Below are 16,817 nucleotides of genomic sequence, written 5' to 3'. Positions count from 1 at the left end.
AACAAAACAAAAAGATATGTATTCTGGTTTTTCCTTCAGTGTAGAGTTTTTATGCCTCATAGTATACGTCATGTGAATGGAAAAAGTCATCTTTAAAATCAAATTGGTACTAAATGTATTTCTAAAAAAGACAAGTGACGGCAGTGATCCAAAATTGATCCAGAAAAGCTAATTGCTTTTAAATGTATTGTTACATTACAGACATTTAGAGATGGCCTTCAAGTAAAGTTTAATCTAAACTGGATATTTTTAGTATTATAATTATGAGAACTGATAAGAAGGTGAGATATTTAATGACTATGTGCTAGTGATATAGGTATCAGTTTGAGCTATAATCACATTATTGAAAGTAGACAGCAATCTTAGTATTTAGTTTCTTGTATAGTATTTTTTTGGCAGAAAAGAGCATTTTATCTTCAAACTGACCCCGACGTGATTTGAACACGCAACCTCCTGATCTGGAGTCAGATGCGCTAACGTTGCCTCTTATTAAAACTGATTCAATAGATTTTCTGGTGGTTTATATTACAAATAGTTCATCTGCTTATGCTAAACCTTGAATTAGGTAGTTGTCAAGCAAACAAGCTTACATCCTTGGTATCAAAACAAAAAGATATGTATTCTGGTTTTTCCTTCAGTGTAGAGTTTTTATGCCTCATAGTATACGTCATGTGAATGGAAAAAGTCATCTTTAAAATCAAATTGGTACTAAATTTATTTCTAAAAAAGACAAGAGACGGCAGTGATCCAAAATTGATCCAGAAAAGCTAAGTGCTTTTAAATGTATTGTTACATTACAGACATTTAGAGTTGGCCTTCAAGTAAAGTTTAATCTAAACTGGATATTTTTAGTATTATAATTATGAGAACTGATAAGAAGGTGAGATATTTAATGACTATGTGCTAGTGATATAGGTATCAGTTTGAGCTATAATCACATTATTGAAAGTAGACAGCATTCTTAGTATTTAGTTTCTTGTATAGTATTTTTTTGGCAGAAAAGAGCATTTAATCTTCAAAATGACAACTGACCCCGACATGATTTGAACACGCAACCTTCTGATCTGGAGTCAGACGCGCTACTGTTGCGCCACGAGGTCTCTTGTTAAATCTGTTTCTGTAGATTTTTCTGGTGGTTTATATTACAAATAGATCATCTGCTTATACTAAACCTTGAATTAGGTAGTTGTCAAGCAAACAAACCTACATCCTCGGTAACAAAACAAAAAGATATGTCTGGTGGTTTTTCCTTTAGTGTATAATTTTTATTCATCACAGTATAGGTCATTTGAATGGAAAAAGTCATCCATAAAAACAAATTGGTACTAAATGTATTGTTAAAATAGACAAGTGATGGTAGTGATCCAAAATTGATCCAGAAAAGCTAATTGCTTTTAAATGTATTGTTACATTACAGACATTTAGAGTTGGCCTTCAAGTAACGTATTCTCTAAACTGCATATTTTTTGTATAATAATTATGAGAACTGATAAGAATGTGAGTTATTTAATGACTATGTGCTAGTGATATAGGTATCAGTTTGAGGTATAATCACATTATTGAAAGTAGATAACAATCTTGGTAATTAGTTTCTAGTATAGTATTTTTGGGCAGAATAGAGCATTTTATCTTCAAAATGATAACCGACCCTGACGTGATTTGAACACGCAACCTTCTAATCTTGAGTCAGATGAGCTAACGTTGCCTCTTATTAAAACTGATTCAATAGATTTTCTGGTGGTTTATATTACAAATAGATCATCTGCTTATACTAAACCTTGAATTAGGTAGTTGTCAAGCAAACAAACCTACATCCTCGGTAACAAAACAAAAAGATATGTCTGGTGGTTTTTCCTTTAGTGTATAATTTTTGTTCATCACAGTAAAGGTCTTTTGAATGGAAAAAGTCATCCATAAAATCAAATTGGTACTAAATGTATTGTTAAAATAGAGAAGTAATGGTAGTGATCCAAAATTGATCCAGAAAAGCTAATTGCTTTTAAATGTATTGTTACATTACAGACATTTAGAGTTGGCCTTCAAGTAACGTATTCTCTAAACTGGATATTTTTTGTATAATAATTATGAGAACTGATAAGAATGTGAGTTATTTAATGACTATGTGCTAGTGATATAGGTATCAGTTTGAGGTATAATCACATTATTGAAAGTAGATAACAATCTTGGTAATTAGTTTCTAGTATAGTATTTTTGGGCAGAATAGAGCATTTTATCTTCAAAATGATAACCGACCCTGACGTGATTTGAACACGCAACCTTCTAATCTTGAGTCAGATGAGCTAACGTTGCCTCTTATTAAAACTGATTCAGTAGATTTTCTGGTGGTTTATATTACAAATAGTTCATCTGCTTATGCTAAACCTTGAATTAGGTAGTTGTCAAGCAAACAAGCCTACATCTTTGGTAACAAAACAAAAAGATATGTATTCTGGTTTTTCCTTCAGTGTAGAGTTTTTATGCCTCATAGTAAAACGTCATGTGAATGGAAAAAGTCATCTTTAAAATCAAATTGGTACTAAATGTATTTCTAAAAAAGACAAGTGACGGCAGTGATCCAAAATTGATCCAGAAAAGCTAATTGCTTTTAAATGTATTGTTACATTACAGACATTTAGAGTTGGCCTTCAAGTAAAGTTTAATCTAAACTGGATATTTTTAGTATTATAATTATGAGAACTGATAAGAAGGTGAGATATTTAATGACTATGTGCTAGTGATATAGGTATCAGTTTGAGCTATAATCACATTATTGAAAGTAGACAACAATCTTAGTGTTTAGTTTCTTGTATAGTATTTTTTTGGCAGAAAAGAGCATTTTATCTTCAAACTGACCCCGACGTGATTTGAACACGCAACCTTCTGATCTGGAGTCAGATGCGCTACTGTTGCGCCACAAGGTCACTTGTTAAATTCGATTCAGTAGATTTTTCTGGTGGTTTATATTACAAATAGATCATCTGCTTATACTAAACCTTGAATTAGGTAGTTGTCAAGCAAACAAACCTTCATCCTTGGTAACAAAACAAAAAGATATGTCTGGTGGTTTTTCCTTTAGTGTATAATTTTTATTCATCACAGTATAGGTCATTTGAATGGAAAAAGTCATCCATAAAATCAAATTGGTACTAAATGTATTGTTAAAATAGACAAGTGATGGTAGTGATCCAAAATTGATCCAGAAAAGCTAATTGCTTTTAAATGTATTGTTACATTACAGACATTTAGAGTTGGCCTTCAATTAACGTATTCTCTAAACTGGATATTTTTTGTATAATAATTATGAGAACTGATAAGAATGTGAGTTATTTAATGACTATGTGCTAGTGATATAGGTATCAGTTTGAGGTATAATCACATTATTGAAAGTAGATAACAATCTTGGTAATTAGTTTCTAGTATAGTATTTTTGGGCAGAATAGAGCATTTTATCTTCAAAATGATAACCGACCCTGACGTGATTTGAACACGCAACCTTCTAATATTGAGTCAGATGAGCTAACGTTGCCTCTTATTAAAACTGATTCAGTAGATTTTCTGGTGGTTTATATTACAAATAGTTCATCTGCTTATGCTAAACCTTGAATTAGGTAGTTGTCAAGCAAACAAGCTTACATCCTTGGTATCAAAACAAAAAGACATGTATTCTGGTTTTTCCTTCAGTGTAGCGTTTTTATGCCTCATAGTATACGTCATGTGAATGGAAAAAGTCATCTTTAAAATCAAATTGGTACTAAATTTATTTCTAAAAAAGACAAGAGACGGCAGTGATCCAAAATTGATCCAGAAAAGCTAATTGCTTTTAAATGTATTGTTACATTACAGACATTTAGAGTTGGCCTTCAAGTAAAGTTTAATCTAAACTGGATATTTTTAGTATTATAATTATGAGAACTGATAAGAAGGTGAGATATTTAATGACTATGTGCTAGTGATATAGGTATCAGTTTGAGCTATAATCACATTATTGAAAGTAGACAGCATTCTTAGTATTTAGTTTCTTGTATAGTATTTTTTTGGCAGAAAAGAGCATTTAATCTTCAAAATGACAACTGACCCCGACGTGATTTGAACACGCAACCTTCTGATCTGGAGTCAGACGCGCTACCGTTGCGCCACGAGGTCTCTTGTTAAATCTGTTTCTGTAGATTTTTCTGGTGGTTTATATTACAAATAGATCATCTGCTTATACTAAACCTTGAATTAGGTAGTTGTCAAGCAAACAAACCTACATCCTCGGTAACAAAACAAAAAGATATGTCTGGTGGTTTTTCCTTTAGTGTATAATTTTTATTCATCACAGTATTGGTCATTTGAATGGAAAAAGTCATCCATAAAATCAAATTGGTACTAAATGTATTGTTAAAATAGACAAGTGATGGTAGTGATCCAAAATTGATCCAGAAAAGCTAATTGCTTTTAAATGTATTGTTACATTACAGACATTTAGAGTTGGCCTTCAAGTAACGTATTCTCTAAACTGGATATTTTTTGTATAATAATTATGAGAACTGATAAGAATGTGAGTTATTTAATGACTATGTGCTAGTGATATAGGTATCAGTTTGAGGTATAATCACATTATTGAAAGTAGATAACAATCTTGGTAATTAGTTTCTAGTATAGTATTTTTGGGCAGAATAGAGCATTTTATCTTCAAAATGATAACCGACCCTGACGTGATTTGAACACGCAACCTTCTAATCTTGAGTCAGATGAGCTAACGTTGCCTCTTATTAAAACTGATTCAGTAGATTTTCTGGTGGTTTATATTACAAATAGTTCATCTGCTTATGCTAAACCTTGAATTAGGTAGTTGTCAAGCAAACAAACCTACATCCTTGGTAACAAAACAAAAAGATATGTATTCTGGTTTTTCCTTCAGTGTAGAGTTTTTATGCCTCAAAGTATACGTCATGTGAATGGAAAAAGTCATCTTTAAAATCAAATTGGTACTAAATGTATTTCTAAAAAAGACAAGTGACGGCAGTGATCCAAAATTGATCCAGAAAAGCTAATTGCTTTTAAATGTATTGTTACATTACAGACATTTAGAGTTGGCCTTCAAGTAAAGTTTAATCTAAACTGGATATTTTTAGTATTATAATTATGAGAACTGATAAGAAGGTGAGATATTTAATGACTATGTGCTAGTGATATAGGTATCAGTTTGAGCTATAATCACATTATTGAAAGTAGACAGCAATCTTAGTATTTAGTTTCTTGTATAGTATTTTTTTGGCAGAAAAGAGCATTTTATCTTCAAACTGACCCCGACGTGATTTGAACACGCAACCTCCTGATCTGGAGTCAGATGCGCTAACGTTGCCTCTTATTAAAACTGATTCAATAGATTTTCTGGTGGTTTATATTACAAATAGTTCATCTGCTTATGCTAAACCTTGAATTAGGTAGTTGTCAAGCAAACAAGCTTACATCCTTGGTATCAAAACAAAAAGATATGTATTCTGGTTTTTCCTTCAGTGTAGAGTTTTTATGCCTCATAGTATACGTCATGTGAATGGAAAAAGTCATCTTTAAAATCAAATTGGTACTAAATTTATTTCTAAAAAAGACAAGAGACGGCAGTGATCCAAAATTGATCCAGAAAAGCTAAGTGCTTTTAAATGTATTGTTACATTACAGACATTTAGAGTTGGCCTTCAAGTAAAGTTTAATCTAAACTGGATATTTTTAGTATTATAATTATGAGAACTGATAAGAAGGTGAGATATTTAATGACTATGTGCTAGTGATATAGGTATCAGTTTGAGCTATAATCACATTATTGAAAGTAGACAGCATTCTTAGTATTTAGTTTCTTGTATAGTATTTTTTTGGCAGAAAAGAGCATTTAATCTTCAAAATGACAACTGACCCCGACATGATTTGAACACGCAACCTTCTGATCTGGAGTCAGACGCGCTACTGTTGCGCCACGAGGTCTCTTGTTAAATCTGTTTCTGTAGATTTTTCTGGTGGTTTATATTACAAATAGATCATCTGCTTATACTAAACCTTGAATTAGGTAGTTGTCAAGCAAACAAACCTACATCCTCGGTAACAAAACAAAAAGATATGTCTGGTGGTTTTTCCTTTAGTGTATAATTTTTATTCATCACAGTATAGGTCATTTGAATGGAAAAAGTCATCCATAAAAACAAATTGGTACTAAATGTATTGTTAAAATAGACAAGTGATGGTAGTGATCCAAAATTGATCCAGAAAAGCTAATTGCTTTTAAATGTATTGTTACATTACAGACATTTAGAGTTGGCCTTCAAGTAACGTATTCTCTAAACTGCATATTTTTTGTATAATAATTATGAGAACTGATAAGAATGTGAGTTATTTAATGACTATGTGCTAGTGATATAGGTATCAGTTTGAGGTATAATCACATTATTGAAAGTAGATAACAATCTTGGTAATTAGTTTCTAGTATAGTATTTTTGGGCAGAATAGAGCATTTTATCTTCAAAATGATAACCGACCCTGACGTGATTTGAACACGCAACCTTCTAATCTTGAGTCAGATGAGCTAACGTTGCCTCTTATTAAAACTGATTCAGTAGATTTTCTGGTGGTTTATATTACAAATAGTTCATCTGCTTATGCTAAACCTTGAATTAGGTAGTTGTCAAGCAAACAAGCCTACATCTTTGGTAACAAAACAAAAAGATATGTATTCTGGTTTTTCCTTCAGTGTAGAGTTTTTATGCCTCATAGTAAAACGTCATGTGAATGGAAAAAGTCATCTTTAAAATCAAATTGGTACTAAATGTATTTCTAAAAAAGACAAGTGACGGCAGTGATCCAAAATTGATCCAGAAAAGCTAATTGCTTTTAAATGGATTGTTACATTACAGACATTTAGAGTTGGCCTTCAAGTAAAGTTTAATCTAAACTGGATATTTTTAGTATTATAATTATGAGAACTGATAAGAAGGTGAGATATTTAATGACTATGTGCTAGTGATATAGGTATCAGTTTGAGCTATAATCACATTATTGAAAGTAGACAACAATCTTAGTGTTTAGTTTCTTGTATAGTATTTTTTTGGCAGAAAAGAGCATTTTATCTTAGTGTTTAGTTTCTTGTATAGTATTTTTTTGGCAGAAAAGAGCATTTTATCTTCAAACTGACCCCGACGTGATTTGAACACGCAACCTTCTGATCTGGAGTCAGATGCGCTACTGTTGCGCCACGAGGTCACTTGTTAAATTCGATTCAGTAGATTTTTCTGGTGGTTTATATTACAAATAGATCATCTGCTTATACTAAACCTTGAATTAGGTAGTTGTCAAGCAAACAAACCTTCATCCTTGGTAACAAAACAAAAAGATATGTCTGGTGGTTTTTCCTTTAGTGTATAATTTTTATTCATCACAGTATAGGTCATTTGAATGGAAAAAGTCATCCATAAAATCAAATTGGTACTAAATGTATTGTTAAAATAGACAAGTGATGGTAGTGATCCAAAATTGATCCAGAAAAGCTAATTGCTTTTAAATGTATTGTTACATTACAGACATTTAGAGTTGGCCTTCAAGTAACGTATTCTCTAAACTGGATATTTTTTGTATAATAATTATGAGAACTGATAAGAATGTGAGTTATTTAATGACTATGTGCTAGTGATATAGGTATCAGTTTGAGGTATAATCACATTATTGAAAGTAGATAACAATCTTGGTAATTAGTTTCTAGTATAGTATTTTTGGGCAGAATAGAGCATTTTATCTTCAAAATGATAACCGACCCTGATGTGATTTGAACACGCAACCTTCTAATATTGAGTCAGATGAGCTAACGTTGCCTCTTATTAAAACTGATTCAGTAGATTTTCTGGTGGTTTATATTACAAATAGTTCATCTGCTTATGCTAAACCTTGAATTAGGTAGTTGTCAAGCAAACAAGCTTACATCCTTGGTATCAAAACAAAAAGACATGTATTCTGGTTTTTCCTTCAGTGTAGCGTTTTTATGCCTCATAGTATACGTCATGTGAATGGAAAAAGTCATCTTTAAAATCAAATTGGTACTAAATTTATTTCTAAAAAAGACAAGAGACGGCAGTGATCCAAAATTGATCCAGAAAAGCTAATTGCTTTTAAATGTATTGTTACATTACAGACATTTAGAGTTGGCCTTCAAGTAAAGTTTAATCTAAACTGGATATTTTTAGTATTATAATTATGAGAACTGATAAGAAGGTGAGATATTTAATGACTATGTGCTAGTGATATAGGTATCAGTTTGAGCTATAATCACATTATTGAAAGTAGACAGCATTCTTAGTATTTAGTTTCTTGTATAGTATTTTTTTGGCAGAAAAGAGCATTTAATCTTCAAAATGACAACTGACCCCGACGTGATTTGAACACGCAACCTTCTGATCTGGAGTCAGACGCGCTACCGTTGCGCCACGAGGTCTCTTGTTAAATCTGTTTCTGTAGATTTTTCTGGTGGTTTATATTACAAATAGATCATCTGCTTATACTAAACCTTGAATTAGGTAGTTGTCAAGCAAACAAACCTACATCCTCGGTAACAAAACAAAAAGATATGTCTGGTGGTTTTTCCTTTAGTGTATAATTTTTATTCATCACAGTATTGGTCATTTGAATGGAAAAAGTCATCCATAAAATCAAATTGGTACTAAATGTATTGTTAAAATAGACAAGTGATGGTAGTGATCCAAAATTGATCCAGAAAAGCTAATTGCTTTTAAATGTATTGTTACATTACAGACATTTAGAGTTGGCCTTCAAGTAACGTATTCTCTAAACTGGATATTTTTTGTATAATAATTATGAGAACTGATAAGAATGTGAGTTATTTAATGACTATGTGCTAGTGATATAGGTATCAGTTTGAGGTATAATCACATTATTGAAAGTAGATAACAATCTTGGTAATTAGTTTCTAGTATAGTATTTTTGGGCAGAATAGAGCATTTTATCTTCAAAATGATAACCGACCCTGACGTGATTTGAACACGCAACCTTCTAATCTTGAGTCAGATGAGCTAACGTTGCCTCTTATTAAAACTGATTCAGTAGATTTTCTGGTGGTTTATATTACAAATAGTTCATCTGCTTATGCTAAACCTTGAATTAGGTAGTTGTCAAGCAAACAAACCTACATCCTTGGTAACAAAACAAAAAGATATGTATTCTGGTTTTTCCTTCAGTGTAGAGTTTTTATGCCTCATAGTATACGTCATGTGAATGGAAAAAGTCATCTTTAAAATCAAATTGGTACTAAATGTATTTCTAAAAAAGACAAGTGACGGCAGTGATCCAAAATTGATCCAGAAAAGCTAATTGCTTTTAAATGTATTGTTACATTACAGACATTTAGAGTTGGCCTTCAAGTAAAGTTTAATCTAAACTGGATATTTTTAGTATTATAATTATGAGAACTGATAAGAAGGTGAGATATTTAATGACTATGTGCTAGTGATATAGGTATCAGTTTGAGCTATAATCACATTATTGAAAGTAGACAGCAATCTTAGTATTTAGTTTCTTGTATAGTATTTTTTTGGCAGAAAAGAGCATTTTATCTTCAAACTGACCCCGACGTGATTTGAACACGCAACCTCCTGATCTGGAGTCAGATGCGCTAATGTTGCCTCTTATTAAAACTGATTCAATAGATTTTCTGGTGGTTTATATTACAAATAGTTCATCTGCTTATGCTAAACCTTGAATTAGGTAGTTGTCAAGCAAACAAGCTTACATCCTTGGTATCAAAACAAAAAGATATGTATTCTGGTTTTTCCTTCAGTGTAGAGTTTTTATGCCTCATAGTATACGTCATGTGAATGGAAAAAGTCATCTTTAAAATCAAATTGGTACTAAATTTATTTCTAAAAAAGACAAGAGACGGCAGTGATCCAAAATTGATCCAGAAAAGCTAAGTGCTTTTAAATGTATTGTTACATTACAGACATTTAGAGTTGGCCTTCAAGTAAAGTTTAATCTAAACTGGATATTTTTAGTATTATAATTATGAGAACTGATAAGAAGGTGAGATATTTAATGACTATGTGCTAGTGATATAGGTATCAGTTTGAGCTATAATCACATTATTGAAAGTAGACAGCATTCTTAGTATTTAGTTTCTTGTATAGTATTTTTTTGGCAGAAAAGAGCATTTAATCTTCAAAATGACAACTGACCCCGACATGATTTGAACACGCAACCTTCTGATCTGGAGTCAGACGCGCTACTGTTGCGCCACGAGGTCTCTTGTTAAATCTGTTTCTGTAGATTTTTCTGGTGGTTTATATTACAAATAGATCATCTGCTTATACTAAACCTTGAATTAGGTAGTTGTCAAGCAAACAAACCTACATCCTCGGTAACAAAACAAAAAGATATGTCTGGTGGTTTTTCCTTTAGTGTATAATTTTTATTCATCACAGTATAGGTCATTTGAATGGAAAAAGTCATCCATAAAAACAAATTGGTACTAAATGTATTGTTAAAATAGACAAGTGATGGTAGTGATCCAAAATTGATCCAGAAAAGCTAATTGCTTTTAAATGTATTGTTACATTACAGACATTTAGAGTTGGCCTTCAAGTAACGTATTCTCTAAACTGCATATTTTTTGTATAATAATTATGAGAACTGATAAGAATGTGAGTTATTTAATGACTATGTGCTAGTGATATAGGTATCAGTTTGAGGTATAATCACATTATTGAAAGTAGATAACAATCTTGGTAATTAGTTTCTAGTATAGTATTTTTGGGCAGAATAGAGCATTTTATCTTCAAAATGATAACCGACCCTGACGTGATTTGAACACGCAACCTTCTAATCTTGAGTCAGATGAGCTAACGTTGCCTCTTATTAAAACTGATTCAATAGATTTTCTGGTGGTTTATATTACAAATAGATCATCTGCTTATACTAAACCTTGAATTAGGTAGTTGTCAAGCAAACAAACCTACATCCTCGGTAACAAAACAAAAAGATATGTCTGGTGGTTTTTCCTTTAGTGTATAATTTTTGTTCATCACAGTAAAGGTCTTTTGAATGGAAAAAGTCATCCATAAAATCAAATTGGTACTAAATGTATTGTTAAAATAGAGAAGTAATGGTAGTGATCCAAAATTGATCCAGAAAAGCTAATTGCTTTTAAATGTATTGTTACATTACAGACATTTAGAGTTGGCCTTCAAGTAACGTATTCTCTAAACTGGATATTTTTTGTATAATAATTATGAGAACTGATAAGAATGTGAGTTACTTAATGACTATGTGCTAGTGATATAGGTATCAGTTTGAGGTATAATCACATTATTGAAAGTAGATAACAATCTTGGTAATTAGTTTCTAATATAGTATTTTTGGGCAGAATAGAGCATTTTATCTTCAAAATGATAACCGACCCTGACGTGATTTGAACACGCAACCTTCTAATCTTGAGTCAGATGAGCTAACGTTGCCTCTTATTAAAACTGATTCAGTAGATTTTCTGGTGGTTTATATTACAAATAGTTCATCTGCTTATGCTAAACCTTGAATTAGGTAGTTGTCAAGCAAACAAGCCTACATCTTTGGTAACAAAACAAAAAGATATGTATTCTGGTTTTTCCTTCAGTGTAGAGTTTTTATGCCTCATAGTAAAACGTCATGTGAATGGAAAAAGTCATCTTTAAAATCAAATTGGTACTAAATGTATTTCTAAAAAAGACAAGTGACGGCAGTGATCCAAAATTGATCCAGAAAAGCTAATTGCTTTTAAATGGATTGTTACATTACAGACATTTAGAGTTGGCCTTCAAGTAAAGTTTAATCTAAACTGGATATTTTTAGTATTATAATTATGAGAACTGATAAGAAGGTGAGATATTTAATGACTATGTGCTAGTGATATAGGTATCAGTTTGAGCTATAATCACATTATTGAAAGTAGACAACAATCTTAGTGTTTAGTTTCTTGTATAGTATTTTTTTGGCAGAAAAGAGCATTTTATCTTCAAACTGACCCCGACGTGATTTGAACACGCAACCTTCTGATCTGGAGTCAGATGCGCTACTGTTGCGCCACGAGGTCACTTGTTAAATTCGATTCAGTAGATTTTTCTGGTGGTTTATATTACAAATAGATCATCTGCTTATACTAAACCTTGAATTAGGTAGTTGTCAAGCAAACAAACCTTCATCCTTGGTAACAAAACAAAAAGATATGTCTGGTGGTTTTTCCTTTAGTGTATAATTTTTATTCATCACAGTATAGGTCATTTGAATGGAAAAAGTCATCCATAAAATCAAATTGGTACTAAATGTATTGTTAAAATAGACAAGTGATGGTAGTGATCCAAAATTGATCCAGAAAAGCTAATTGCTTTTAAATGTATTGTTACATTACAGACATTTAGAGTTGGCCTTCAAGTAACGTATTCTCTAAACTGGATATTTTTTGTATAATAATTATGAGAACTGATAAGAATGTGAGTTATTTAATGACTATGTGCTAGTGATATAGGTATCAGTTTGAGGTATAATCACATTATTGAAAGTAGATAACAATCTTGGTAATTAGTTTCTAGTATAGTATTTTTGGGCAGAATAGAGCATTTTATCTTCAAAATGATAACCGACCCTGACGTGATTTGAACACGCAACCTTCTAATATTGAGTCAGATGAGCTAACATTGCCTCTTATTAAAACTGATTCAGTAGATTTTCTGGTGGTTTATATTACAAATAGTTCATCTGCTTATGCTAAACCTTGAATTAGGTAGTTGTCAAGCAAACAAGCTTACATCCTTGGTATCAAAACAAAAAGATATGTATTCTGGTTTTTCCTTCAGTGTAGCGTTTTTATGCCTCATAGTATACGTCATGTGAATGGAAAAAGTCATCTTTAAAATCAAATTGGTACTAAATGTATTTCTAAAAAAGACAAGAGACGGCAGTGATCCAAAATTGATCCAGAAAAGCTAATTGCTTTTAAATGTATTGTTACATTACAGACATTTAGAGTTGGCCTTCAAGTAAAGTTTAATCTAAACTGGATATTTTTTGTATAATAATTATGAGAACTGATAAGAATGTGAGTTATTTAATGACTATGTGCTAGTGATATAGGTATCAGTTTGAGCTATAATCACATTATTGAAAGTAGACAGCAATCTTAGTATTTAGTTTCTTGTATAGTATTTTTTTGGCAGAAAAGAGCATTTTATCTTCAAAATGACAACTGACCCCGACGTGATTTGAACAAGCAACCTTCTGATCTGGAGTCAGACGCACTACCGTTGCGCCACGAGGTCTCTTGTTAAATCCGATTCAGTAGATTTTTCTGGTGGTTTATATTACAATTAGATCATCTGCTTATACTAAACCTTGAATTAGGTAGTTGTCAAGCAAACAAACCTTCATCCTCGGTAACAAAACAAAAAGATATGTCTGGTGGTTTTTCCTTTAGTGTATAATTTTTATTCATCACAGTATAGGTCATTTGAATGGAAAAAGTCATCCATAAAAACATATTGGTACTAAATGTATTGTTAAAATAGACAAGTAATGGTAGTGATCCAAAATTGATTCAAAAAAGCTAATTGCTTTTAAATGTATTTTTACATTACAGACATTTAGAGTTCGCCTTCAAGTAACGTATTCTCTAAACTGGATATTTTTTGTATAATAATTATGAGAACTGATAAGAATGTGAGTTATTTAATGACTATGTGCTAGTGATATAGGTATCAGTTTGAGGTATAATCACATTATTGAAAGTAGATAACAATCTTGGTAATTAGTTTCTAGTATAGTATTATTGGGCAGAATAGAGTATTTTATCTTCAAAATGATAACCGACCCTGACGTGATTTGAACATGCAACCTTCTAATCTTGAGTCAGATGAGCTAACGTTGCCTCTTATTAAAACTGATTCAGTAGATTTTCTGGTGGTTTATATTACAAATGGTTCATCTGCTTATGCTAAACCTTGAATTAGGTAGTTGTCAAGCAAACAAACCTACATCCTTGGTAACAAAACAAAAAGATATGTATTCTGGTTTTTCCTTCAGTGTAGAGTTTTTATGCCTCATAGTATACGTCATGTGAATGGAAAAAGTCATCTTTAAAATCAAATTGGTACTAAATGTATTTCTAAAAAAGACAAGAGACGGCAGTGATCCAAAATTGATCCAGAAAAGCTAATTGCTTTTAAATGTATTGTTACATTACAGACATTTAGAGTTGGCCTTCAAGTAAAGTTTAATCTAAACTGGATATTTTTAGTATTATAATTATGAGAACTGATAAGAAGGTGAGATATTTAATGACTATGTGCTAGTGATATAGGTATCAGTTTGAGCTATAATCACATTATTGAAAGTAGACAGCATTCTTAGTATTTAGTTTCTAGTATAGTATTTTTTTTGGCAGAAAAGAGCATTTTATCTTCAAAATGACAACTGACCCCAACGTGATTTGATCAAGCAACCTTCTGATCTGGAGTAAGACGCGCTACCGTTGCGCCACGAGGTCTCTTGTTAAATCCGATTCAGTAGATTTTTCTGGTGGTTTATATTACAAATAGATCATCTGCTTATACTAAACCTTGAATTAGGTAGTTGTCAAGCAAACAAACCTTCATCCTCGGTAAAAAAACAAAAAGATATGTCTGGTGGTTTTTCCTTTAGTGTATAATTTTTATTCATCACAGTATAGGTCATTTGAATGGAAAAAGTCATCCATAGAATCAAATTGGTACTAAATGTATTGTTAAAATAGACAAGTGATGGTAGTGATCCAAAATTGATCCAGAAAAGATCATTGCTTTTAAATGTATTGTTACATTACAGACATTTAGGGTTGGCCTTCAAGTAACGTATTCTCTAAACTGGATATTTTTTGTATAATAATTATGAGAACTGATAAGAATGTGAGTTATTTAATGACTATGTGCTAGTGATATAGGTATCAGTTTGAGGTATAATCACATTATTGAAAGTAGATAACAATCTTGGTAATTAGTTTCTAGTATAGTATTATTGGGCAGAATAGAGCATTTTATCTTCAAATTGATAACCGACCCTGACGTGATTTGAACACGCAACCTTCTAATCTTGAGTCAGATGAGCTAACGTTGCCTCTTATTAAAACTGATTCAGTAGATTTTCTGGTGGTTTATATTACAAATGGTTCATCTGCTTATGCTAAACCTTGAATTAGGTAGTTGTCAAGCAAACAAACCTACATCCTTGGTAACAAAACAAAAAGATATGTATTCTGGTTTTTCCTTCAGTGTAGAGTTTTTATGCCTCATAGTATACGTCATGTGAATGGAAAAAGTCATCTTTAAAATCAAATTGGTACTAAATGTATTTCTAAAAAAGACAAGTGACGGCAGTGATCCAAAATTGATCCAGAAAAGCTAATTGCTTTTAAATGTATTGTTACATTACAGACATTTAGAGTTGGCCTTCAGGTAACGTATTCTCTAAACTGGATATTTTTAGTATTATAATTATGAGAACTGAAAAGAATGTGAGATATTTAATGACTATGTGCTAGTGATATAGGTATCAGTTTGAGCTATAATCACATTATTGAAAGTAGACAGCAATCTTAGTATTTAGTTTCTTGTATAGTATTTTTTTGGCAGAAAAGAGCATTTTATCTTCAAAATGACAACTGACCCCGACGTGATTTGAACAAGCAACCTTCTGATCTGGAGTCAGAGGCACTACCATTGCGCCACGAGGTCTCTTGTTAAATCCAATTCAGTAGATTTTTCTGGTGGTTTACATTACAAATAGATCATCTGCTTATACTAAACCTTGAATTAGGTAGTTGTCAAGCAAACAAACCTTGATCCTCGGTAACAAAACAAAAAGATATGTCTGGTGGTTTTTCCTTTAGTGTATAATTTTTATTCATCATAGTATAGGTCATTTGAATGGAAAAAGTCATCCATAAAATCAAATTGGTACTAAATGTATTGTTAAAATAGACAAGTGATGGTAGTGATCCAAAATTGATCCAGAAAAGCTAATTGCTTTTAAATGTATTGTTACATTACAGACATTTAGAGTTGGCCTTCAAGTAACGTATTCTCTAAACTGGATATTTTTTGTATAATAATTATGAGAACTGATAAGAATGTGAGTTATTTAATGACTATGTGCTAGTGATATAGGTATCAGTTTGAGGTATAATCACATTATTGAAAGTAGATAACAATCTTGGTAATTAGTTTCTAGTATAGTATTTTTGGGCAGAATAGAGCTTTTTATCTTCAAAATGATAACCGACCCTGACGTGATTTGAACACGCAACCTTCTAATATTGAGTCAGATGATCTAACGTTGCCTGTTATTAAAACTGATTCAGTAGATTTTCTGGTGGTTTATATTACAAATAGTTCATCTGCTTATGCTAAACTTTGAATTAGGTAGTTGTCAAGCAAACAAGCTTACATCCTTGGTATCAAAACAAAAAGATATGTATTCTGGTTTTTCCTTCAGTGTAGAGTTTTTATGCCTCATAGTATACGTCATGTGAATGGAAAAAGTCATCTTTAAAATCAAATTGGTACTAAATGTATTTCTAAAAAAGACAAGAGACGGCAGTGATCCAAAATTGATCCAGAAAAGCTAATTGCTTTTAAATGTATTGTTACATTACAGACATTTAGAGTTGGCCTTCAAGTAAAGTTTAATCTAAACTGGATATTTGTAGTATTATAATTATGAGAACTGATAAGAAGATGAGATATTTAATGACTATGTGCTAGTGATATAGGTATCAGTTTGAGCTA

General features: G+C 31.7%; 9 non-coding genes across 9 annotated transcripts; all 9 read right to left on the bottom strand.

The window, feature by feature from the left end:
- Nucleotides 1-1,028: 1,028 nt before the first annotated feature.
- TRNAW-CCA (transfer RNA tryptophan (anticodon CCA)) lies at nucleotides 1,029-1,100 on the bottom strand. Its single transcript has one exon. It is a non-coding gene; the product is annotated as a tRNA-Trp (tRNA).
- A 1,749-nt stretch (nucleotides 1,101-2,849) lies between these two features.
- TRNAW-CCA (transfer RNA tryptophan (anticodon CCA)) lies at nucleotides 2,850-2,921 on the bottom strand. The gene has a single exon. It is a non-coding gene; the product is annotated as a tRNA-Trp (tRNA).
- Nucleotides 2,922-4,071: 1,150 nt separating this feature from the next.
- Nucleotides 4,072-4,143, bottom strand: TRNAW-CCA (transfer RNA tryptophan (anticodon CCA)). Its single transcript has one exon. It is a non-coding gene; the product is annotated as a tRNA-Trp (tRNA).
- A 1,749-nt stretch (nucleotides 4,144-5,892) lies between these two features.
- TRNAW-CCA (transfer RNA tryptophan (anticodon CCA)) lies at nucleotides 5,893-5,964 on the bottom strand. Its single transcript has one exon. It is a non-coding gene; the product is annotated as a tRNA-Trp (tRNA).
- Nucleotides 5,965-7,161: 1,197 nt separating this feature from the next.
- TRNAW-CCA (transfer RNA tryptophan (anticodon CCA)) lies at nucleotides 7,162-7,233 on the bottom strand. Its single transcript has one exon. It is a non-coding gene; the product is annotated as a tRNA-Trp (tRNA).
- A 1,150-nt stretch (nucleotides 7,234-8,383) lies between these two features.
- Nucleotides 8,384-8,455, bottom strand: TRNAW-CCA (transfer RNA tryptophan (anticodon CCA)). The gene has a single exon. It is a non-coding gene; the product is annotated as a tRNA-Trp (tRNA).
- Nucleotides 8,456-10,204: 1,749 nt separating this feature from the next.
- Nucleotides 10,205-10,276, bottom strand: TRNAW-CCA (transfer RNA tryptophan (anticodon CCA)). Its single transcript has one exon. It is a non-coding gene; the product is annotated as a tRNA-Trp (tRNA).
- A 1,749-nt stretch (nucleotides 10,277-12,025) lies between these two features.
- TRNAW-CCA (transfer RNA tryptophan (anticodon CCA)) lies at nucleotides 12,026-12,097 on the bottom strand. Its single transcript has one exon. It is a non-coding gene; the product is annotated as a tRNA-Trp (tRNA).
- Nucleotides 12,098-13,247: 1,150 nt separating this feature from the next.
- TRNAW-CCA (transfer RNA tryptophan (anticodon CCA)) lies at nucleotides 13,248-13,319 on the bottom strand. The gene has a single exon. It is a non-coding gene; the product is annotated as a tRNA-Trp (tRNA).
- Between the last annotated feature and the right edge of the window lie 3,498 nt (nucleotides 13,320-16,817).

Source organism: Taudactylus pleione, unplaced genomic scaffold (genome assembly GCF_031769625.1).
Source record: "Taudactylus pleione unplaced genomic scaffold, aTauple2 ptg000393l, whole genome shotgun sequence".
Taxonomy (NCBI): domain Eukaryota; kingdom Metazoa; phylum Chordata; class Amphibia; order Anura; family Myobatrachidae; genus Taudactylus; species Taudactylus pleione.
The sequence above is the reverse complement of the archived record's forward strand: the minus strand, read 5'-3'. Positions and strand labels throughout refer to the sequence as shown.